Source organism: Haemaphysalis longicornis, unplaced genomic scaffold, assembly GCF_048455015.1.
Source record: "Haemaphysalis longicornis isolate Haplotype H1 unplaced genomic scaffold, Haemaphysalis longicornis Haplotype H1 scaffold_4, whole genome shotgun sequence".
Classification (NCBI taxonomy): Eukaryota; Metazoa; Arthropoda; class Arachnida; order Ixodida; family Ixodidae; genus Haemaphysalis; species Haemaphysalis longicornis.
This window is the reverse complement of record NW_027526361.1, coordinates 150,884,431-150,910,136: the sequence shown is the minus strand read 5'-3', so window position 1 is coordinate 150,910,136 and position 25,706 is coordinate 150,884,431. Positions and strand designations below refer to the sequence as shown.

Sequence of the window (25,706 nt, the reverse complement as noted above, 5' to 3'; positions counted from 1 at the left end):
TGTGGCCGGTGAAAATAAAATCTTGCATATTTTAACAAGCATGGTAAACGAATCTGTAGTTTGTAAACGAATTTCTAGTTTCCAGGGCTCGCATCGACGTTGTGCACTAGGCGTTGTGCACCTAATCACGCTCCGTTAGAAGGCGTTGCCCGTCAGTGCAACCTGATAGTGGTTTCTAACAGTCTTTAGAGGAACAGCAGTGCTCAAAACGGACTTTGAAAAACAAACTTGCTGAAGCCACTCTTCAATATAAACAAACGTCTGCTCTCGCAAGAACATATGCTTGAAGATGGGAGATTATCAGACACGTGTAGACTAAGTAAGGCACACCAACGTTGAATGAAATATACCCCACAGACGGTGCTTGATGGCCAGAGATAAGCGAATCCCGAAATACGCCCGCACGTTTAGACAGTCTTTAAAGAGGGCGCGATACCTAGCGCAATGCTTTGATACTTGCGGCAGCCTGCTTGGAATGTGTGCACAACTTTACGCCGTTTACCCATGTTTACGAAGAGGGTTGTCGATGAATAGGATATGGTGCAGCTGTTAAGCACATGCAATCATGCTACCCGTCCAACTTGAGAAATGAATTCATGCGGCAGTTCTAGCATTACAACCGCATGACGCGTAGTAACCATGCTCATATTCAAGAACGAAAACGGCTTTCGGTAAGTAAAGCCTATAAGAACAGTAGTAGTTAAAGGATTTGCAGTTGCTAGCGGGGGTCGTAGCTGTTTTTTTCACGTTTCTATTCCCAACACAACGAATTTGTCCTGGTAACAAAACGTTTGATTTTTGTTTTACTTTAAAGCGCCAAGGCAGTCGTGCTTGTTCATTTTCAGAACAGTACACAGCGTACCAGATTGGTATTTAGAGTTAAGACCTGTGCAGACCATCTACACCCTGAGTACCTAGTAAACCTACAAAGATCCAAGTATGTCGAAGAGGCCGGTATTGCACAACGCAGCTACAGCTACTGAAATTAGATTTGCCGTACTTTGTGTACGTTTCACTACAGCATCACCCGCGTCGTTGCACAGACAGAAGAGAACCAGCAAGAGAACGCCTAAATCTTTTCTGTCCTGGAATAAAAAAGCCACAGGCAACAATAAAGAGCGTTTTGTCATTGCGGAAGCATTTTCACACCATGAAACTGTCGGCGTGTGCCCGGAATCGTACGCAATCGTGGCTGCCCCGGTGCAGATACAGTGGACTCGTGATAATCCAAACTCGAAGGGACCCCGGAATGTTGTTTGAATTCTCATGATGGTAAATATTGGGAGGTTTTCTTAAATAAGTGTCGGTGCAACCTATTAACTTGTTTCTAATAAAAGCCCCCACCTCCCCTCGCGGTAACCCCTGTGTAGAGTCGATGCATAGGGGGTTCACGTTGCAGCGTTGTACAGCGGAGGAACGGCGCTGGAACGATGGAGCGGAGCGGAGCAGGCACCGCGTTTTATAGCGCGCATAACGGTGTGGGGACGCGCCGGCACCAGTGCGTCTGGTGCGGCTATGACGCAACACAATCCAACACAATCCACTTTAATCCAATCCAATCCAATTCAAATCTAAATCCAAGCCAAGCCAAGCGAAGCCAACTTAGTCGAATCCAATCCAATGCTCCTGGCGAGAGAGTGTCCGCTATCGGAGAGGAGAGGGAATGAGTGGCGGAGAGCGCAGCTGGCGCGGCGAGGAAAATGGGGGAGGGGCATTTGCCGACGACGACAACGCCGACGACAGCGAATGCAGGGACAAGGCGAGTGAATGAGATGCAGTCGCATCTAAAAACTGACATATATTTAACACACACAATAGTGAAGTACGTTCCCATTTTTGAAAAAAAAATTACTAATGAAACACCTATCTGTCCCACCTGCCGTGTTTTTTTTTCTTCCTTCCCCAATCCACGCAGGATTGTTGAGGCGCGCGGAGTCGCTGTGACACCTGTATGCTGGTCTTCGTTTTTTTTTGGTCTGACGTTTACTTACATCAGGCTGCAAATGAAAAAGCGACGAGCGGCAAATGCAGCAGATATTTTTCCGGCTTGGACAAGCAAAATGTCGGAATTAGCCACATTTCCGCAACGAAACTGTTTGAGGTAGGGCGCCTTGAAATGCATTGACAGCCGAGCGGGCCAACAAAAATCTTTAAATTTGTTTGATTTACCTTAAAGTTTGAATTATCCGATTTTGAATTATCGCAAGTGTTCTGCATAAAAGTTTCTCTGGTCATATAGTACACTGTTGGCAAGTTCGTACACAGACTCTTAGCCACAGTGCGACAATGGCGCGAAATACAAAAGAAATAGTGACTCTAAGCACAGTGCTGCGTGGTCTCATTCAGTGTTCCAGTGTCAAAACAAAAATTTCATCGTTTTGCTCCCTAAAGCTCCCTGCGGGTGGCCGGCCACAACGCAGGTCAGGACTACGAATTTTAGCTATGTGGAGATTATCACGGCAGCTAAAATCTCTATAGATCGGACGTTTTGGTTTTTACATCGATGAAAAAAACAGCGTCATGGCCTCCACGAAGCCGGGTTCTCGCGTTTAGCAGTGTCATGTTCAGGGCACCCCCCGAGAGGGGATGAATAAAACCCCCTGAAAACGAAGAAAAGAACAAAGGGACGAGAATTTTGAAGTGCGCGCCAATCAGCAAGTGCCAGCGCCGACGCACCAAGGAATCCTGGGAAAAGGTGGCAGCACACTGGTCGGCAAATCAGGGAAGGCCACGCAGGTGACAAGTGGCGAGATGGCCATATAAGGAAAGGGAGGAGGCGAAGAGCCAATGGGAGTGCGCCACGGGAGAGCCCAGAGGGTATAAAAGCGGGGCGCACAGAGGTAAGGGGGAGGCAAGAAACCGAAGACGACCAGGAGGCGGCCGGAGCACGTGAGCTTCGCGGAACGAGCCAGGGGGACGCGGCCAGGCCATCGACCACGCCATCCGAGCCTGGGCGGGAGCGGGCCCACTTCGCATCGGCACCGTCATCCTAGGTGTACCACGAACCTGTGTATTCGTGGCCCCAGCGGCATCGGTCGGGCACCAGCGGCCAGCGCCCACGCTCCGTCGACGTTCGTTTCGACGGCCCCGAAAGGCGACGTTCGTGCCGAGCATACCTGAGACCTTCAGCGGCAGCGGCTACCAGGGGGTAGCCACCGAGGAAGCACGCCGCCGAAGGGATGACCGCGCGCATCGAACGCCGGCATCAAGGACCTCCAGCGAGAGCGGCTACCAGGGGGTAGCCACAGAGGAAAGAAGTGAGGACGCGCGGAGCCCACGCCGCCCAAGGAGTGACCGCGCGCATCGAACGCCGGCACCGAAGAAGCCAGACGAGGAAGGCTACCACCGGGTCACGGCCACGCAAGGGTGCGACACGTCAGCGCCGACGACCGGGGTAGGCCAGTTTAATACGGACGTAGTCATAGGACACAACTAGGGAGTTGTGGTTTAGAGATCACCTAGGGGGTGATTGAATAAGTTGAGTCGGACGAATTGTGTAGAACGTTATTGTAGAGACTCTTGAGTTTTGATTTGATTTGAAGTTAGGGGTTTGTATTTGAGTTGTGGTTTGGGAGTGTTAGATGTGTGGGTGTGTATCATTTGCGTGTAGTTTAATTATTGAGTGTTTTGCATTAGGGTTTTTGAGTGTGCATTAAATGGGTGTTTTGTCCAACTCGTCACTGGCTTCCCTGTGTCCATTTCTCCGAGCTGGTTAAGACCACCCCACCATCTGTTCACGTGACAAATAACTGCCAGCCTGCCAGGATCTTGGCATATCAACTGCCAGGATTGGCCCAGTCACGTGTCTTACCAGCTGGGAGAATGGATTGGGAAAAGTTGTTGATGTTGGTTCAGACGCGAGGTTTGAACAAAGAGCAGTTTCTCGAATTGTACAAGGAAGAGAACCGCAAAGTGCACGAGAGATTGGATGCAAAGATAGAAGAATCGGGAAAAGCAAGGGAGAGGCTTGAGGCCGAGAAAAGGAGGTTGAGGATAGAGAGAGGAAAATTAAAATGGTAGAGTTGGAACGAGAGCATGCAGAATTAACACGGCGCATCGCGGAAAAGGAACGCGAAAAGAACGGCGAACGCGCCGCACGTGAGACTGAAGGCAGGCGGGTCGCTGCCCTCTACAAGGCACGTGCGAAAGAGAGCACGCAGATCGGCGATGGCGAAGTAGCACGTGCACTTGATAGAAGGCAGGTCGCAGATCACGATGAGGCCGCCAGTAAAAATGAACAAAAAGAAAAGGATGGTTCCTTCAGACAGACCGCTGAGGAGAAAGGCGTGTTTGAAGCGCGAGGAGGTGAACGGGCAGGATATGGCAGAATCGCAGGACAGACGCCTAGAGATGAGCGCTTTAAAACTAAGCCCGGCCAAAAAGCACGTGGCGTTGAAAGTACGCGCTTTGTACACAGCGAGGAAATCAATGAAAAGATAAAAGAAGGGCTCGCGCAAAAGACCGCCGTGGAGGGAGACGCGTTCCAAGTGCGAGCAGGTAAACAACTCGAGTTGTGCACGGTGGTATGCCTTCCGAGAGGAGATGAACACGCTGAGAAAGCACCAGGCAGAGGCCGGTTATATACTCCTGGCGCCTTTGACTAATTTGATTTAAAGGTGTCTCAAAGATCACTAGTTGAGTCCGAGGTGCCTGCCACTCCGGGAACTGGTACGAATGGCGGCTGGCAAGAAGGATTTAGCTGTGTGCCGTCAGAAACGTCCATTGGTACGGAGGCTACCATTGCCGCTGAAAAGGGCACCGCAGCATCTTTAGACAGTCAAGTCGTCCAAGCAGGGTTTGAGCTTGTTACAGAGGTCGGCGGTGCAGAACCAGGTGCCGAGTTTCCCGATCAAGCGGGACCACTCTCTGAAACCGAAAGCTTGGAAGTCGACCAAAGCACGCGGAAAAAGGAGCTAGACAGGGCTGTAGTGCAGGAGAAAGTTGGCGCAGACAAGAAGGGTGTGCGAGCCCCCAGTAAGCAATCTCGCACTGACATCAGCGAGAAAGAGCATGAATCCTACCGGGAGCTTTCGGAGAAAGGGGAGGAAGACTGCGTGAGGCGCAGGCGGGCGGGAGTGCGTGAGCGTAGCCATACCAAGAAACTGAGGCTAACGGGAACAATGGCCCGGATGACAGGCGAAGCTGGAAAGAGGAGTAGGCGAAAGACGAAGATAAGGGTAAGCAATAAGACGACGAAGAGTGAGCACGAGAAGGATAGCTCTCGACGGAGATGTGACGCGCCAAGAGCCTTGCGAGCTGGAAGGCGTCAAAGAAACGCGCTCTGCGGCATGGTAGGATTTGAACTCGGTAGGCTTGGGTGCCCAAGGCAACCATTAACCCAGGCTACGTGCGACCGGCACGCGAACGGTGTGACCAAAGTCGGTTGTCATAACCGATCTGATTGTGTAGCGAAAGGTGCTGAGTAGTTAAGGCGGAAGAAGGTGAAGATGAAGCCATAGGTCATCGAACCTGATGGATAACATGGACCTGATTTGGAAAGAAATAGGACCTATACTGGTTACGAATAAGTTGTGTATAGTAACATTAATATTGTAGTGTGAAAGGGCAAGGTTGGAGATTTTGAATTATTTAGTGATGAAGCACAGCTTGAGAAGTAGAAGTGTTTTATAATAGATTATGGAAGGGTTGAATTCGAAGATGTGTTTAAGCCCAATTCTATAAGTAGATTGGTGTAAGTGCATGAACTGTAGGTATAAAAGAAGGAGTTCCAAAGTGTAATTGAGGCGTCGCAGGAGGAAAGATGTTTTTGATGGGGATTGAGAAATATTGTCGAATAGGAGAATATTGAAGTGCTTGAGTGCAATGATGTGTTAGAGTAGAGTTTGAGTATCTCGCGGGTTGAGAAAGTGATTTATTGGTGATAGAATGGGAACGTAGTGTGAACCAAGTGTGTGTGTTCCAAAGACAGGAGTGACAAAAAAAACTGGTGTGGTGAAGTGTGTAGTGAAAAGTGTGACATGAGAAGTGAACTGTAGAGTGATGAACAAGTGAGCGGTGGTGTGTAATGAGGTGTGTTGTTTGTGAATAGTGATCAGTGGTTGTGAACAGTGGACTCATGAGAACTGAGCAAGAATTGTGGAACAAGAGGACCTCGGTGGACAACATGAAGCAGTTTTCTGAGAAAAAACTCTTAAAGCGGGGGGTAATTGTCATGTGTCAGGGCACCCCCCGAGAGGGGATGAATGAAACCCCCCGAAAACGAAGAAAAGAACAAAGGGATGAGAATTTTGAATCGCGCGCCAATCAGCAAGTGCCAGCGCCGACGCACCAAGGAATCCTGGGAAAAGGTGGCAGCACACTGGTCGGCCAATCAGGGAAGGCCGCGCAGGTTACAAGTGGCGAGATGGCCATATAAGTACAGGGAGGAGGCGAAGAGCCAATGGGAGTGCGCCACGGGAGAGCCCAGAGGGTACAAACGCTGGGCGCACAGAGATAAGGGGGAGGCAAGAAACCGAAGACGACCAGGAGGCGGACGGAGCACGTGAACTTCGCGGAACGAGCCAGGGGGACGCGGCCAGGCCATCGACCACGCCATCCGAGCCTGGGCTGGAGCGGGCCCACTTCGCATCGGCACCGTCATCCTAGGTGTACCACGAACCTGTGTATTCGTGGCCCCAGCGGCATCGGTCGGGCACCAGCGGCCAGCGCCCACGTTCCGTCGACGTTCGTTTCGACGGCCCCGAAAGGCGACGTTCGTGCCGAGCCTACCTGAGACCTCCAGCGGCTACCAGGGGGTAGCCACCGAGGAAGCACGCCGCCGAAGGGATGACCGCGCGCATCGAACGCCGGAATCAGGGACCTCCAGCGAGAGCGGCTACCAGGGGGTAGCCACAGAGGAAAGAAGTGAGGACGCGCGGAGCCCACGCCATCCAAGGAGTGACCGCGCGCATCGAACGCCGGCACCGAAGAAGCGAGACGAGGAAGGCTACCACCGGGTCACGGCCACGCAAGGGTGCGACACGTAAGCGCCGACGACCGGGGTAGGCCAGTTTAATACGGACGTAGTCATAGGACACAACTGGGGAGTTGTGGTTTAGAGGTCACCTAGAGGGTGATTGAATAAGTTGAGTCGGACGAATTGTGTAGAACGCTATTGTAGAGACTCTTGAGTTTTGATTTGATTTGAAGTTAGGGGTTTGTATTTGAGTTGTGGTTTGGGAGTGTTAGATGTGTGGGTGTGTATCATTTGCGTGCAGTTTAATTATTGAGTGTTTTGCATTAGGGTTTTTTTTGAGTGTGCATTAAATGGGTGTTTTGTCCAACTCGTAAACGGCTTCCCTGTGTCCATTTCTCCGAGCTGGTTAAGACCACCCCACCATCCGTTCACGTGGCAAGAAGCTTAACAGACAGGGAGTTGGAACGGCATTGTGTTTAGTGTACAGAGTTCGTTTTCATCTTTTTGGGACATTTCAGAAACAAAATTCGCCGATCCGACGGCCGTTTCTTATGAAGCGGAAATATTAGGCGCTCGGTCAGTAATGCGTTTAGCGCGAAATCATCACTTGCAATGTTCCCCAAACTCTGGCATTTGTTACGTAAAAGAAGGCGTCCCTGATTCGGGCTGCGGCGCCTCCATCATGGGTGGTAGCGTGGCTGCCTTGGTGATGGCGACAATAAGGCGAAGGAAAATTAAACTGGTTTACTGCGGGGCGAGAGACTAGCCGAAGCAATACAGGAACAATACCCTTACGAGAAAGGTTACAGCGAGACTGGAAAGGGCGAGAGCATGAATTCGCTGCTCCAAAACGAATGCGGACTGCACTCCGAGAGGGCGGTTTTATACGCAAAAGCCTTAACGGCTGCTCGGCTTTCGCAATGCTGCTGTGCACACGGCCATAAAATAATACAGACGCACGCAACACTCTTTCAAGAGTACATGAGGGGGCCGAAGTAGCGGCGCTCGTTGACTCTAGGAGAGGGTGGAGAGGATAGTTTTGCCGTGGCGTCCACCCCACCGGGACAAGTTTCAACCTGAAGATCCATTGGCGGTCGCTGCAACGGTTTTAGACACCGACAACAAGGTGGCCTCGCGCTGGCTGTTCACCGGCAAGCGATGGTGATGATGATAATTGATAATTGTTATTGGCTTCCCTTTGTAGAGGGGTGATGATGCGTCATTTTACTAAAAAGGGCTAATCTACCTATGCTTTATACAATTCGTTTAATAGTAGCGCTCCTTAGGGCAGGCACGAAAAACTAATTATCCACAAAATACTTTTTTCCTGTTACAGGTGGTAGCTGTCCTAGGCCATATTTCCTTCTCTTCTTTTCGTCCACCAGCATTCTAATCTTCTTTTCGTCGCCTCGACAGCGTTGAAGTTACTTCCTCTGTGCAACCCTTAAATCATAGCGCTTTTGGAAGTTTGATATCTCCCTCATGTAGGTTTGGAAGGATACCCTCGCATTCTAACACCATTTGCCGCATAGTGTCTGTTTCTTTTCTGCAGACCACGCATACCCCATAATTTGTGAATACTTCCCCACAAAGGTCTTAGTTCGCAAACAACCTGCTCTAGCCTCAGAAAGCAAAGACTACCATGGGAATTATCGTAGAAATTTTCCGTTCTCAGCCCGGTACATCTATAACAACATTTTACCTTCCATGTTTTCTCCCCATTTATTCGTTTCTATCGGCCTTGCCTCTTTTTCGGTTACCTTGGCTGTTTTGGATTCTCCACTGTTCTTTCCGTATTTCAACATTAGTCTTCTAGTCTTCCTTATCCACTGTGGTAATCTGTCCTAGCAGACTTTCTTACACAGCGCCGGAGCACTCCGCAACTTGCAGAACGAGCGAAAAGGGTAACGGTGCGCTGAACCATAACACCTGATAGGGGAACAAATAGGCACAGTGCTCAAAGGATAAAGATCAGTTCAACGAATACTAAAGGAACCGCGTATTTCTTCTTCGGCAGCCGTAAGAATCGAGTTAAAAAATACACCACCTTCCAGTAGGGTAACCCTGAGTAGTATGCGAAGCAGTCTTGGGGTCGATTCAAGTGCCCATTAGTTTCCAGTTACCCAAAAGACCAACTCTGGGCCGTCCAGTTGGCTGAAAATGCCGCCAGGGCCCAAGGGCTGCTGGCCGTCGTTTAGGGAGGAGGCCTCCTTACAAACAACTGGACAAAAATAATGTTGTCTCTCTCTCTCTCTCTCTCGTCGTTTTCGTTAGGTTGAGGTACGTAGCTACCGTTATATTTACCGTTTGGTTTCCATGATAACTACCAAACTTTTCACTTATCCGAACTACGAAATGGTAAATTGCGTTGACGGAATGGCTGATTCGCATGCTACTCAGGGTTTCCCTACGGGAAGATGGTGTAATTTTATTGGAGGGGGGAGGAATTGAGGGGACAGGCATTAAAAAGAGAGAGAGAGAGACGTTGTACCTGATATGAGTTGGTCCTTATTTCGGCATTATCATCATCATCTTCAACGCAGGTGACGTCGAGCTGTGGTTGGCGTTCCGCTATGATTATGGCCTCCTTACGGTGTGTGAAATTTAAAGTCAAGGGCTGTTGTAGTAAATAAACCCTAAAGTTGTTGAAGATGAGGTCGATGCATGTTCCCGGGATGGTTGCGGGCTGCTTGTAATCACGGCCCGCCTAGACTCGCCGACGCACGCCGCGGCTGACGACGCTGAAACGTCAAAGGCGCGTGAAGCGTGCTCGTCTCGTGCCGGCCCAGGAAGACACCGGCAGCAGTGTCGCTCCAGGAGCTATTAAAGGGTAAGACACCACCGGGCGCTCAGCAAGCCGAGCATGCGCAGTGGGGGTGTAGACGCCGCATGGCGGAGGGAGGGACATAGCCCCGACCATTATATGCTTCACATCTGAACTAATATTTTTCGTTTGGCGGGATTCAATTCAGGCTCGCTGGAATGAGAGATATGTAAAGAACACCTGAACTGGCACGACTTCCTTTTATTTACTGCTTTATTTGCAAACACAAGACAAGCAAAGAATAAATGAAAAACCGGCTTGTGAGCTTTGGCTGACGGAAGTATTTGAAATAAGCATTCAAAGTGCATAACACTTAGAGGTGGACACTCGAGTTCATGACCCTGTAACAAGGACACTACGTGCATAATGGCGGAATTCTGGGCAAAGTGGCTTATCACGGTGAGCGCATTTCCAGCAGCCTGTCGCACCATCATTGTGGAACTTCAAATGGAATGTAGTGAAAGATTCATAATTTCATTGTACGCTGCATATTCATCTCTGTAGACAGGAAGACATCATGCGCCATGGGGGGACAGCGGCAGGTCTGTTTTCAACGTTCTCTTCACAATGTCCGAGAAATATGGCGTCCCAGCACGAAGTGACCTTTTCAAAACCTCCGGCTTTGGCACGCAACGTACACATTCAACAAACTCCTAAAACCACCCTTCTATTCTGCTTACGCTTTAACTGGCAATGTTTCTGTGTAACTTAAGAAAAGGTTTTAACGGATGCTGGAACGACAACCTTTTTGGCTGCGAATGTCACATCCTGACCAGGCGCCAAACTAAAAACTGCAAGATAAGGTGTTCCCGGGAAAAGCCCCTCCACAAGATTGCTAGTCAAGGGTTCATAAAATTTGTGGAGTACGCAACCCAAAATCCCAGAACTGAAACCGGAAAGACTGTGTCGCTTATTTTATGGATGCTTGCGTGAAACCACGTCTTTTAATTACAGAAAAAAGAACACATTTGGGCAACATATGTAATACTGTTTCCTGCACGAAAAACACGGAATGAGGGTTCACTTCTATTGCGCAAACGAAGCCGGTTTACAAGCCGTCGAACTCAGGCGTGCCAAAGCCAAAGCCAACTTGTTTAGGTCGAGGATCAGCTCACTTCCACTTACCTACTCTCCCACTGTTGGCCAAATGAACACGTCAAACACACAACGTATTCTCTGCACGCGGGTTCATGTACAGTGGCCCAATTGCGGCACCTACGACACGTTTCCCAGAACAAGAAGATTACGCCCTAAACTACCAAGGCTCAATGATTACAGCTCCGACTCTATAAGTTACCAAACGGCATACCCTGGAAACATGCGGGTACGAAGCTTCGAATCTGCATTATTGTACCTTCCTGTAATCACAGTGACACGCAGGCATTTTGAGGCAACTGTCTGTCGGCCTCGTGTTGTCCAACGCGCTTAGCGTTCCAAACAATTTCTGGTGAATGGTGCGCAGCGCCTAGCTATTATGAAAACGGGCGTACTTCTTACGTCAAAGCATCCTAAATCACGGAGCACAAGAAGCATCGACAGACAGCTGGCACGGTGGCGACAGGAGAGACGCCAATTTGGTGTGTATTAATTAGCAAACAATTTTTTGCGTTTGATTTCCCTGGTTGGTACCCTGTGGTTCATACTTGTTTTTTCAAAAGCCGTGTTCCATATGACTTTGCCGTAGGCTTACAGTCCCGTTTCTCAACCGCGATACGCCCATTTGTTCTATTTTCATTCCTGGAATGGTTTGATTAAGATCTTGTAAATTTTTCCAACCGTAGCTTCGGCGGACTAACCTTCATTAGAGCCTCATGAGCAAACTATTTCCGTTTCAGAACCCCACAATCAGATCATCATCATTATTGTTATTAACCTACCTTGTCTTCTTTTTTGAATCCATAACTGAAAGATTTCACCAATCGTCCCGCTACCATATAGCGAGATTCACGTTATGAAGCCGTGACTCTGGGCCTTACAACGCGCAAAGCTCCGTCAACCTATACGCCAAGCTGCGGTTTCCAACGCAGGACGCTGTGTTTGTAGGGTAAGTTTAGACCTAAGGCCCGCCCATAACAACACCCACGTTTGTACCGCATGAGCGTTATCAGTTAGGCTGTGCTTGTGGTAGGAGCGTTAAAATGCATTTATTGTGGTGCCAGACCGTCCTTCAGCATATTTTGCTGTCGGGGGTGTGCGGAAAGACGAGTTAAGAAGTAAAGAGTGTGGTATTTCAGAGTACGCATTTTCATGTGACACCAAAACATACAACGAAGCACATTATTTTTCTTTGTATTCTCGTTTCTCCCAGCTTCATAGCACGGTAAGTTCTACCACACGGGAACGCGCTGTACCGCGCCAACAACAGCTCGTCGGAACAAGGTGGCATGTGGATTGACTCATTGATATTTATGGCTAAATAATAAAAAAACACCCCCAAAAGTATCCAGGCTAACTGGTTGACGACGAAAAAGGATTTCTTCCACTGCGCAATTTAAGGTAATCGAGAGGTTTGAATCACCACAAAAACAGACCGATCTGGGACACCGAAGCGCGCTGTCGTTGCCTCGCTCGCAGCCTGCAGTGGCCATTGCCGCGCTTGTTCAGCATTCCATTGGCGGACACAACAAATACTTCGCTCACCTTGCTTCCCGAACGGCCACCCCCGCAGACTGCATCTCCCACTCGCTGGTCGGCCAAAAGGCTCGCCTACTGCGACGAGGCACTTTGCCACCCCCACAAGTAGTCAGGCAAATTCGCCTCAGGTGCAGAACAACGCCGGGAAGCCGAATGCCGGGGTACGAGCAGTGCGGGCAGATGTCGCGTCCCCACGAGGTCAAAAAATGAAGGAAGCTCACACCAACGCGTAAGACTAGTAGGTAGTGAAGGTGTGTGCAACCTGCATGACCATCACGACGGTTTGAATCCAAGATTGCAGCCGATTAGCTTTTTCGTTGCTGCAACGACCTTTGCTTATTCTTTTGGTATAAGTGTTAACTTCCTTTATTTATAATCATCGGTCATTACACGTTGCGTGAGCATTAGCACATTTCACCACTCACGGTTGAACCGAGTGTCGGCTGCTGTTTCCGACTGATTTTCCCGCTGCTGACGAGCGGTATCGTTTGGATGTTGGCGGTATCGCCCACACACCGTCGCTCAGTCGCGTTCAACGCGGATTCCGTGTTTTAGGCCCACTGACGCCTCTAGACAGCATTTTCGGTGGTCACGTGGTCCATGGTGGCTCTCTGTATTCGTTTCCGCTCCCTATCTCAAGCGCGACAAGCCTGGAGGCGAGCGGCCGCCTCATGGTGCGTGCGGACTACCCGTGCGCGAATGAAGGCGCATGTGAGTGACGAACGCGCAGCCCTATATCGGGAACGGAGCCATCGAATCACGCGAGCGGTGTGATTGCGATAGCGAAAGTGTTGCCACGATTACACTGGAATTTCTTTTTTGCCAATCTTGGCCAATCTATTTAAGGGGGCATTTTTGGCGTGATCAACCTGCGGAGGAGCGCAGCTAGGGCATGACGTGAGTAGTGTGATTGCAGTAGTGAAAGTGTTCTCACGATTACGCTGCACTTTTCTTGTTCATGATGGCCGATCTCTCCAAGTGGTTGTTTGGCGCGACCAACGTGCGCGGGGGTTTTAATAAATGGGTGGTCGGCATTAGACACGAGCTCACGTGTGTGTGCTCAAGGACGGTCTTGGTTTTGTGAACTGCTTTGCGGTCGCCACCACGCACGCGCTCACTTGCGCGCGCTCAGCAATTTCTGGGAATTTTTAACTGCTGGCAGAAAAAAATTACGATTTGCTAAATGGGTTTTCTCTTAAAATTGTAGAAAAGATAAATAGACCATGGGATCACTGAAAGGTATTGAATCCAGGTGAAATGGGGGAAACTTTTGCGGGTGGAGAATAGACGGCGCTACGATTTTGGGTGCTCGCTCTTCGTTCTACCCGGTCCGAAAAATTGGTAGAGGTTGCACTAGTGGTGCCTAACTAGAGAAAAAGCAGAGCTAGTGGCCCCTCTTCCTTCGTCGGAGACATGGATATTGCATTTTATATGAATTTACGAACTTGCTTGTGAACGTTCTCTATGACTAACAGGCTCGGATCGTTTTATTCGCAGGCTTTCACGTCTCTCACACGGTGAACCGCATTATCACGAGCTAGAACCCGCGCCAAAGGGCTTCGCGAATTCGGCGTCTGTAGCACGAACTCGGCATCTGTGCTCCGCGCTTCAGGCGTGAAGGCCAGTTAACTGGCGAGGATAACTTCCAGCCCCGCCGTGGTGTGCCTCAGGGATCTGTCCTGGCCCCTTTGCTTTTTAACTAGGCCATGATACCTCTTGCCTGGGGACTTGGTGCTGTTCCGCACATCTATAGTATCATCCTTGCAGACAACATCACGGTATGGTCTGTTCACCAGGATCTTCACGTCCAAATTGTCCGCCTGCAAAAAGCTGTAGATGAAACCAGTTCTTGGAGCAGGTATCTTGGCCTCACGCTCTCTCCTAACAAAACAGCCCTTCTCACCGTGGCCAACGCATGGGGCCGTCGGCGCTCGGCAATCTCCCCTATCCGTCTTTCGGTTCAAGGCACAACTATACCAATAGCATCTACCCTAGGGGTGTTGGGCTTGGATATTACTGCCACTAGTTATGCAAAATCTTGGATTCGCTCGGCAAAGCATCACGCTTCGCAATTGCGGCATCTGTTCCGTCGCATGTCTCAAAAACCGGCTGTGCGGCCTCCAAGATTACTCAAATGCTTATCCGAGCCATTCTTCGGCCTCGCATAGTTTATCAAGCGCCTTTCCACTTTCCTACAATGTAAGACTGGACACTACTCGAATCAATAAACAATTCGACTATGCTAGCTATTACTGGTCTTCCACCCCTCATCCCCGTCCCTGTTCGGCAACAAGAAGCGCAGCTCAACACGTTTGATGAGCTACTGCATCAGCGGCGACAAGCCCGCCTCCAAAAACAAGCCCTTGACCCTGACTTCGCCGCTCTTGCAGCGTATATGACCTGTTCACCAGCCCCACCACTATCAAGCACCAACATACGGCTTCCATAAAAGTAAGTTCCACCATTAAACGGATACACGAACGGTTGCCCGTATTCATCCCCGGACAGTTGGTGCTACAAGTCCGCCTTCTATCGACATTGCTAGCCCTTCCTCTACGCTGATGTTTGTCCACGCCACTGCTTCCGATACCTTACTTCATACCGCTCTACTATGCCCGACTGTAGCTCCCGATCCAGTGACCTGAACTTACATAACAACTGAGAAATGGCCATCAACCCAGGCAGAACTTCTTGCAGTGCGAGATGCTCTGCTACACACACCTTTGATAATCAACCATGCTACACCATAGTGTACAATTTTCACTGATTCGTCGGCAGCTGTATGAGATTTTCGTAAAACTCTCACGTCGAACGAACTTCCGCTGGAAATCCAGGACATAGTGGACACTCATCCATGTCGTGTGCGCGTGTCATGGCGCCAACGGGACAGCCACCCAGCAACGCATGTTGCAGATGCCGGAACAAACCCCGTGCTTGTGCAATACCCAGCTCATCTTGCACCTTTGTCAAACGGTGTTCACCTTGCCAGCGAAAAAGAACGTCTATGGTGCACCGCGCGCGTTCTCATATCGCAACGTGGTACGGATCTCCCTGACGGGTTGTCTCGCCAAGATGAGGTACTGCTCAGACGTCTTGACCTGGGAGTGGCCCTCACGCAAGCTGTGACGAGGTCCTGGCCACCTCAGTACCATGCCCGTTCAACTCAAGCCCCACTCCAGTTGACCAGGCTACAGAAGAGCAGCTGGTGTGGAGTTGCCCTGCTCTGCGAAGCCTACGCGCGGTGCACATAGCCACCTGCGGCCCGCACACCGGATGACCGCCAGATTTCATAGCGTGGATACAAAGACCACATCATGACCCCCAGCTCCGATTCCTTCGAAAATCCGGAGTGTATCTGTACATTTAATTTCCCCTTATGCTGAATAGCAAACTTCCGCATTAAAAAAGCAGGCCGTTGTGAGAAACATACTATAACTTAATTTCCGTTTTTTCATGTATTTTTTTATCTTCCATATGTAAAGCCTTTTCAACAAATAATTAGTTGGAATCAGCGCTTGTCCTGTGGACCTGCTTTTCGTCCCCATGTGCCGTCTCGCGCTGCTTATCATAATTATGAACAATCAACTAAATCAGTCAGCCACCCCAGTGAGTAACAGTTTCAACTTAAGTCTATTTTGCAGTTTAGAAAGGACATGTGTGTCGTGTGTTTGTTGGTTTAGGAAGAATGGAACTTCCTTCGGCAGCGCGTTGAGAACTTTTTGCCGCCTCCGCGCTGGGACTTCCTTCCCTTGCCGATGTTACACATGAAAGTAAAAACTTCTTCTGAGCCACTTTTAGACTTGTTGCAATTCCGTCTCGTTGAATAAAAAATTTTATAACCTTTCCTCCTCTTTGCACTGTGCTCTGACCGTTAGGCCTTCAGTGAAAAGAGGTCGGGAGTTGTCTGGGGGGAGCGGGTGGCGGTGCAGGAAGACTCCCCTCACACTGATAGTTAACATCGCTATGGCATGTCACATGGAATGATGAGACCATGCCGGGCCACACACCATGACCGGGAGCGCCAATGTCACCTAGAACGTGGAGATTAAAAACTGCCGAAGGATCATTACAATATTTAATCACCATCTGAAGCTCTATCCATCTGCCAGGAAAACGTATCGGTGCCTTCACTAGTCATCTTCGCCCAGTCGACCTATTTCCCGCTCCTTTCAACTCGTAATCGCTGCTTATCGAAAAAAATCGTTTCTAATTCCAACACAGCAATCTCATTCATGTCCCCGAAACAAGCCAATATGGTCAAAATTGTTAAATTTGCAATTCGCGTACACATCCGGTACACCGGATGGGCCATGGGCCTTGGCATCAAGGCTGCCAGAACCGCGGCCCTCACTACCGGTAAAAAATATTCTAACCTTTCCCCTATGCCCTCTTTGGTGTTGTAGACTGCCGGCGTTTCTTTCTGTATTTTCTAACGAGCCCCTCATTTCCAAACCCTATTATCGTGCGAAAGCTTATCGAGGGCCTCGGTTCTGGCAGCCTTGATGCCAAGGTAGCATAAGAGGGCTTCCCGCCAGTTACCCGCTTATGACAGGCTGTAGACGTTCTCGTCACGCCCCCGGGGTAGAAAAGAAGGTCCCCTTCTCCCCGTGTAGTCTGAGTGGCGCTGGCTACCACCCTCAAGCGTCAGATACAGTTGTAGTAAATATAAATACCCCAGAAAGTGAAGCAGAACACAGTCGCCCAGATAGCCGAATTGGTAAGGCATTCGAGATCTAATCCAAAGGCGTGGGTTCGGTCCCCACTCTGGGCGCGTGTTTTTCTTTCTTTCTGTGTATATATATATATATATATATATATATATATATACAGCGAATCTGAATAGGAAATGAGGGGCTCGTAGAAAATAACACAGAAATAAGGGTTGGCAGTCAAGAAAACTTCGGGAAGCAAAGGGGAGGTTGTGGTAGGTCAATGAAACAGATAAAAAATTTGGAAAGAAAGAAAGAAAGCGGAGAAAAAATGCCCGCCAGGTGGGATCCGAACCCACGACCTCCAGAATGCCGGTCTGGTGCGATAACCACTACGCTGCCGGCGGGGCGATTCCCCCCCCCCCCGCCAATTTCTGGGGTATTTATGTCAATGTAATTGTTGCCTGTGCTTGGGGGTGGTAGCCAGCACCACCCTTACTTCTCGGGGTGAAGTGAACCTTCTTTTTAATCTTTTTTTATGCATGTAGCGAATCAGAATAGCAAATGAGGGGCTCGTAGAAAATAACACAGAAATAAGGGTTGGCAGTCAAGAAAACTTCGGAAAGCAAAGGGGAGGTTGTGGTAGGTCAATGAAACAGATAAAAAATTTGGAAAGAAAGAAAGAAAGCGGAGAAAAACTGCCCGCCAGGTGGGATCCGAACCCACGACCTCCAGAATACCGGTCTGGTGCGATAACCACTACGCTACCGGCGGGGCGATTCCCCCCCCCCCCTTTCTGGGCTATTTAATTCAATGTAATTTTTTCCTGGGCTTGGGGGTGGTAGCAAGCGCCACTCTGACTTCTCGGGGTGAAGGGGACCTTCTTTTTAATCCCCGCGATTAAAAGTCTACGACATGTCTACGAGTGTCTACGACATGTCGAGACTGGTCAACCAGCGTTGAACCCTCTTAAGCTCCCTATGGCACCAAGACTGCCAGAATAGATGCCCTCGCTATGCATGTAGCGAATCAGAATAGCAAATGAGGGGCTCGTAGAAAATAACACAGAAATAAGGGTTGGCAGTCAAGAAAACTTCGGGAAGCAAAGGGGAGGTTGTGGTAGGTCAATGAAACAGATAAAAAAATTGTAAAGAAAGAAAGAAAGCGGAGAAAAAAATGCCCGCCAGGTGGGATCCGAACCCACGACCTCCAGAATACCGGTCTGGTGCGATAACCACTACGCTGCCGGCGGGGCGATCCCCCCCCCCCCCCGCCGATTTCTGGGGTATTTATGTCAATGTAATTTTTTCCTGTGCTTGGGGGTGGTAGCCAGCACCACCCTTACTTCTCGGGGTGAAGGGGACCTTTTTAATCCCCGCGCCGTGGCTCGAGTGTCTACGACATGTCGAGACTGGTCAACCAGCGTTGAACCCTCTTAAGCTCCCTATGGCACCAAGACTGCCAGAACAGAGGCCCTCGCTATGCATGTAGTGAATCAGAATAGAAAATGAGGGGCTCGTAGAAAATAACACAGAAATAAGGGTTGGCAGTCAAGAAAACCCAGGAAAGCAAAGGGGAGGTTCTGGTAGGTCATTGAAACAGATAAAAAATTTGAAAAGAAAGAAAGAAAACGGAGAAAAAAAAGCGGGTTCGGATCCCACCTGGCGGGCATTTTTTCTCCGCTTTCTTTCTTTCTTTCCAAATCATGAGTGGTAGCGTGGCTGCCTTGGTGATGGTGACAATAAGGTGAAGGAAAATTGAACTGGTTTACTACGTGGCGAGAGACTAGCCGAAGCAATACAGGAACAATACCCTTACGAGAAAGGTTACAGCGAGACTGGAAAGGGCGAGAGCATGAATTCGCTGCTCCAAAACGAATGCGCACTGCCCTCCGAGAAGGCGGTTTTATACGCAAAAGCCTTAACGGCTGCTCGGCTTTCTTAATGCTGCTGTACACACGGCCGTAAAATAATACAGACGCACGCAACACTCTTTCCAGAGTACATGAGGGGACCGAAGTAGCGGCGCTCGTTGACTCTAGGAGAGGGTGGAAAGGATAGTTTTGCCGTGGTGTCCACCCGCCCGGGGCAAGTTTCAACCTGAAGATCCATTGGCGGTCGCTGCAACGGTTTTAGACACCGACAACAAGGTGGCCTCGCGCTGGCTGTTCACCGGCAAGCGATGGTGATGATGATAATTGATAATTGTTATTGGCTTCCCTTTGTAGAGGGGTGATGATGCGTCATTTTACTAAAAAGGGCTAATCTACCTATGCTTTATACAATTCGTTTAATAGTAGCGCTCCTTAGGGCAGGCACGAAAAACTAATTATCCACAAAATACTTTTTTTCTGTGACAGGTGGTAGCTGTCCTAGGCAATATTTCCTTCTCTTCTTTTCGTCCACCAGCATTCTAATCTTCTTTTCGTCGCCTCGACAGCGGTGAAGTTACTTCCTCTGTACAACCCTTAAATCATAGGGCTTTTGGAAGTTTGATATCTCCCTCATGTAGGTTTGGAAGGATACCCTCGCATTCTAACACCATTTGCCGCATAGTGTCTGTTTCTTTTCCGCAGACCACGCATACCCCATAATTTGTGAATACTTCCCCACAAAGGTCTTAGTTCGCAAACAACCTGCTCTAGCCTCAGAAAGCAAAGACTACCATGGGAATTATAGTTTAAATTTTCCTTTCTGATTTCCAATTTCTCAGCCCGGTACATCTATAACAACATTTTACCTTCCATTTTTTTCCCATTTATTCGTTTCTATCGGCCTTGCCTCTTTCGTGGTTTCCTTGGCTGTTTTGGATTCTCCACTGTTCTTTCCGTATTTCAACGTTAGCTTTCTAGTCTTCCTTATCCACTGTGGTAATCTGTCCTAGCAGACTTTCTTACACAGCGCCGGAGCACTCCGCAACTTGCAGAACGAGCGAAAAGGGTAACGGTGAGCTGAACCGTAACACCTGATAGGGGAACAAATAGGCACAGTGCTCAAAGGATAAAAAGCAGTTCAACGAATGCTTAAAGGAACCGCGTATTTCTTGTTCGGCAGCCGTAAGAATCGAGTTAAAAGATACACCACCTTCCAGTAGGGTAACCCTGAGTAGTATGCGAAGCAGCCATGGGGTCGATTCAAGTGCCCATTAGTTTCCATTTACCCAAAAGACCAACTCTGGGCCGTCCAGTTGGCTGAAAACGCCGCCAGGGCCCAAGGGCTGCTGGCCGTCGTTTCGGAAGGAGGCCTCCTTACAAACAACTGGACAAAATAAAGTTGTCTCTCTCTTTCTTTCTCGTCGTTTTCGTTAGGTTGAGGTACGTAGCTACCGTTATATTTACCGTTTGGTTTCCATGGTAACTACCAAACTTTTCACTTATCCGAACTACGAAATGGTAAATTGCGTTGACGCCATGGCTCATTCGCATGCTACTCAGGGTTTCCCTCCGGGAAGATGGTGTAATTTTATTGGAGGGGGGGAGGAATTGAGGGGACAGGCATTAAAAAGAGAGAGAGAGAGACGTTGTACCTGATATGAGTTGGTCTTTATTTCGGCATTATCATCATCATCTTCAACGCAGGTGACGTCGAGCTGTGGTTGGCGTTCCGCTATGATTATGGCCGCCTTAAGGTCTGTGAAATGTAAAGTCAAGGGCTGTTGTAGTAGATGAACCCTAAAGTTGTTGAAGATGAGGTCGATGCATGTTCCCCGGATGGTTGCGGGCTGCTTGTAATCACGGCCCGACGATACTCGCCGACGCACGCCGCCGACGACGCTGAAACGTCGAAGGCGCGTGAAGCGTGCTCGTCTCGTGCCGGCCCAGGAAGACACCGGCAACAGTGTCGCTCCAGGAGCTATTAAAGGGTAAGACACGACCGGGCGCTCAGCAAGCCGAGCATGCGCAGTGGGGGTGGGAACGCCGCATGGCGGAGGGAGGGACATAGACCCGACCATTATATGCTTCACATTTAAAATAATATTTTCCGCTTGGCGGGATTCAATTCAGGCTCGCTGGAATGAGAGACATGTAAAGAACACCTGAACTGGCACGACTTCCTTTTATTTACTGCTTTATTTGCAAACACAAGACAAGCAAAGAATAAATGAAAAACCGGCTAGTGAGCTTTGGCTAACGGAAGTATTTGAAATAAGCATTAAACGTGCATAACTCTTCGAGGTGGACAATCGAGTTCACGACCCTGTAACATGGACACTACGTGCATAATGGCGGAAGTCTGGGCAAAGTGGCCTGTCACGGTGAGCGCAATTCCAGCAGCCTGTCGCACCATCATTGTGGAACTTCAAATTGAATGCAGTGAAAGATTCATAATTTCATTGCACGCTGCATATTCATCTCTGTAGACAGGAAGACATCATGCGCCATGGGGGGACAGCGGCAGGTCTGTTTTCAACGTTCTCTGCACAATGTCCCAGAAGTATGGCGTCCCAGCACAAAGTGACATTTTCAAATCCTCCGGCTTTGGCACGCAACGTACACATTAAAAAAACTCCTAAAACCACCCTTCCATTCTACTTACGCTTTAACTGGCAATGTTTCTGTGTAACTTAAGAAAAGGTTTTAACGGATGCTGGAACGACAACCTTTTTGGCTGCGAATGTCACATCCTGACCAGGCGCCAAACTAAAAACTGCAAGATAAGGTGTGCCCGGGAAAAGCCCCTCCACAAGATTGCTAGTCAAGGGTTCATAAAACTTGTGGAGTACGCAACCCAAAATCCCAGAACTGAAACCGGAAAGACTGTGTCGCTTATTTTATGGATGCTTGCGTGAAACCACGTCTTTTAATTACAGAAAAAAGAACACATTTGGGCAACATATGTAATACTGTTTCCTGCACGAAAAACACGGAATGAAGGTTCACTTCTATTGCGCAAACGAAGCCGGTTTACAAGCCGTCGAACTCAGGCGTGGCAAAAGCTAAAACCACCTTGTTTAGGTCGAGGATCAGCTCACTTCCACTTAACTACTCTCCCACTGTTGGCCAAATGAACACGTCAAACACACAACGTATTCTCTGCACGCGGGTTCATGTACAGTGGCCCAATTGCAGCACCTACGACACGTTTCCCTGAACAAGAAGATTACGCCCTAAACTACCAAGGCTCAATGATTACAGCTCCGACTCTATAAGTTACCAAACGGCATACCCTGGAAACATGCGAGTACGAAGCTTCGAATCTGCATTATTGTACCTTTCTGTAATCACAGTGACACGCAGGCATTTTGAGGCTACTGTCTGTCGGCCTCGTGTTGTCCAACGCGCTTTGCGTTCCAAACAATTTCTGGTGAATGGTGCGCAGCGCCTAGCTATTATGAAAACGGGCGTACTTCTTACGTCAAAGCATTCTAAATCACGGAGCACAAGAAGCATCGACAGACAGCTGGCACGGTTGCGACAGGAGAGACGCCAATTTGGTGTGTATTAATTAGCAAACAATTTTTAGCGTTTGATTTCTCTGGTTGGTACCCTGTGGTTCATACTTGTTATTTCAAAAGACGTGTTCCACATGATTTTGCCGTAGGCTTACAGTCCCGTTTCTCAACCGCGATACGTCCATTTGTTCTATTTCCATTCCTGGAATGGTTTGATTAAAAGCATGTAAATTTTTCCAACCTTAGCTTCGGCGGACTAACCTTCATTAGAGCCTCATGAGGAAACTATTTCCGTTTCAGAACCCCACAATCAGATCATCACCATTATCGTTATGAACCTACCATGTCTTCTTTTTGAATCCATTACTGAAAGATTTCACCAATCGTCCCGCTAGCCATATAGCTAGATTCACGTTATGAAGCCGTGACTCTGGGCTTTACAACGCGCTAAGCTCCGTCAACCTATACGCCAAGCTGCGGTTTCCAACGCAGGACGCTGAGTTTGTAGGGTAAGTTTAGACCTAAGGTCCGCCCATAACAACACCCACGTTTGTACCGCATGAGCGTTATCAGTTAGGCTGTGCTTGTGGTTGGAGCGTTAAAATGCATATATTTTGGTGCCATACCGTTCTTCAGCATATTTTGCTGTCCGGGGTGTGCGGAAAGACGAGTTAAGAAGTAAAGAGTGTGGTATTTCAGAGTACGCATTTTCATGTGACACCAAAACCTACAACGAAGCACATTATTTTCCTTTGTAGTCTCATTTCTCCCACCTTCATAGCACGGTAAGTTCAACCACACGGGAACGCGCTGTACCGCGCCAAAAACAGCTCGTCGGGACAAGGTGGCATGTGGATTGACTCATCGATATTTATGGCTAAATAAAAAAAACATCCCCAAAAGTATCAAGGCTAACTGGTTGACGACGAAAAAGGATTTCTTCCACTGCGCAATTTAAGGTAATCGAGAGGTTTGAATCACCGCAAAAACAGACCGATCTGGGACACCGAAGCGCGCTGTCGTTGCCTCGCTCGCAGCCTGCAGTGGCCATTGCCGCGCTTGTTCAGCATTCCAATGGCGGACACAACAAATACTTCGCTCACCTTGCTTCCCGAACGGCCACCCCCGCAGACTGCATCTCCCACTCGCTGGTCGGCCAAAAGGCTCGCCTACTGCGACGAGGCACTTTGCCACCCCCACAAGTAGTCAGGCAAATTCGCCTCAGGTGCAGAACAACGCCGGGAAGCCGAATGCCGGGGTACGAGCAGTGCGGGCAGATGTCGTGTCCCCACGAGGTCAAAAAATGAAGGAAGCTCACACCAACGCGTAAGACTAGTAGGTAGTGAAGGTGTGTGCAACCTGCATGACCATCACGACGGTTTGAATCCAAGATTGCAGCCGATTTGCTTTTTCGTTGCTGCAAAGACGTTTGCTTATTCTTTTGGTATAAGGGTTAACTTCCTTTATTTATAATCATCGGTCATTAAACGTTGCGTGAGCATTAGCACATTTCACCACTCACGGTTGAACCGAGTGTCGGCTGCTGTTTCCGACGGATGTTCCCGCTGCTGACGAGCGGTATCGTTTGGATGTTGGCGGTATCGCCCACACACCGTCGCCCTGTCGCGTTGAATGGATTCGGTGTTTTAGGCCCACTGACGCCTGTAGACAGCATTTTCGGTGGTCACATGGTCCATGGTGGCTCTTTGTATTCGTTTCCGCTCCCTATCTCAAGCGCGACAAGTCTAGGCGAGCAGCTGCCTCATGGTGCGTGCGGACTACCCGTGCGGGAATGAAGGCGCATGTGAGTGACGAACGCGCAGCCCTATATCGGGAACGGAGCCATCGAGTCACGTGAGCGGTGTGATTGCGATAGCGAAAGTGTTGCCACGATTACACTGGAATTTCTTTTTTGCCATTCTTGGCCAATCTCTTTTAGCGGGCATTTCTGGCGTGATCAACCTGCACAGGAGCGCAGCTAGGGCATGACGTGAGTAGTGTGATTGCAATAGTGAAAGTGTTCGCACGCTTACGCTGAACTTTTTTTGTCCAGGTTGGCCAATCTCTCCAAGTGGTTGTTTGGCTCGACCAACGTGCGCGGGGGTTTTAATAAATGGGTGGTCGCCATTAGACACGAGCTCACGTGTGTGTGCTCAAGGACGGTCTTGGTTTTGTGAACTGCTTTGCGGTCGCCACCACGCACGCGCTCACTTACGCGCGCTCAGCAATTTCTGGGAATTTTTAACTGCTGACAGAAAAAATTACGATTTGCTAAATGGGTTTTCTCTTAAAATTGTAGAAAAGATAAATAGACCGTGGAATCACTGAAAGGTATTGAACCCAGATGACATGGGGGAAACTTTTGCGGGTGGAGAATAGACGGCGCTACGATTTTGAGTGCCCGCTCTTCGTTCTACCCGGTCCGAAAAATTGGTAGAGGTTGCACTAGTGGTGCCTAACTAGAGAAAAAGCAGAGCTGGTGGCCCCTCTTCCTTCGTCGGAGACATGGATATTGCATTTTATATGAATTTACGAACTTGCTTCAGTCGACCAGGCTACAGAAGAGCAGCTGGTGTGGAGTTGCGCTGCTCTGCGAAGCCTACGCGCGGTGCACATAGCCACCTGCGGCCCGCACCCCGGATGACCGCCAGATTTTATAGCGTGGATACAAGGACCACACCATGACCCCCAGCTCCGATTCCTTCGAAAATCCGGAGTGTATCTGTACATTTAATTTCCCCTTATGCTGAATAGCAAACTTCCGCAATAAAAAAGCAGGCCGTTGTGAGAAACATGCTATAACTTAATTTCCGTTTTTTCATGTATTTTTTTATCTTCCATATGTAAAGCCTTTTCAACAAATAATTAGTTGGAATCAGCGCTTGTCCTGTGGCCCTGCTTTTCGTCCCAATGTCCCGTCTCGCGCTGCTTATCATAATTATGAACAATCAACTAAATCAGTCAGAAACCACAGTGAGTAACAATTTCAACTTAAGTCTATTTTGCAGTTTAGAAAGGACGTGTGTGTCGTGTGTTTATGTTGGTTCAGGAAAAATGGAACTTCCTTCGGCAGCGCGTTGAGAACTTTTTGCCGCCTCCGCGCTGGGACTTCCTTCCCTTGCCGATGTTACACATGAAAGTAAAAACTTCTTCTGAGACACTTTTATACTTGTTGCAATTCCGTCTCGTTGAATTAAAAATTTTATAACCATTCCTCGTCTTTGCACTGTGCTCTGACCGTTAGGCCTTCAGTGGAAAGAGGTCGGGAGTTGTCTGGGGGGAGCGGGTGGCG

The 25,706-nt window shown here is 49.0% G+C and overlaps 1 non-coding gene across 1 annotated transcript; it reads right to left on the bottom strand.

The window, feature by feature from the left end:
- Positions 1-17,357: 17,357 nt before the first annotated feature.
- Positions 17,358-17,430, bottom strand: Trnaa-ggc (transfer RNA alanine (anticodon GGC)). Its single transcript has one exon. It is a non-coding gene; the product is annotated as a tRNA-Ala (tRNA).
- Positions 17,431-25,706: the final 8,276 nt, after the last annotated feature.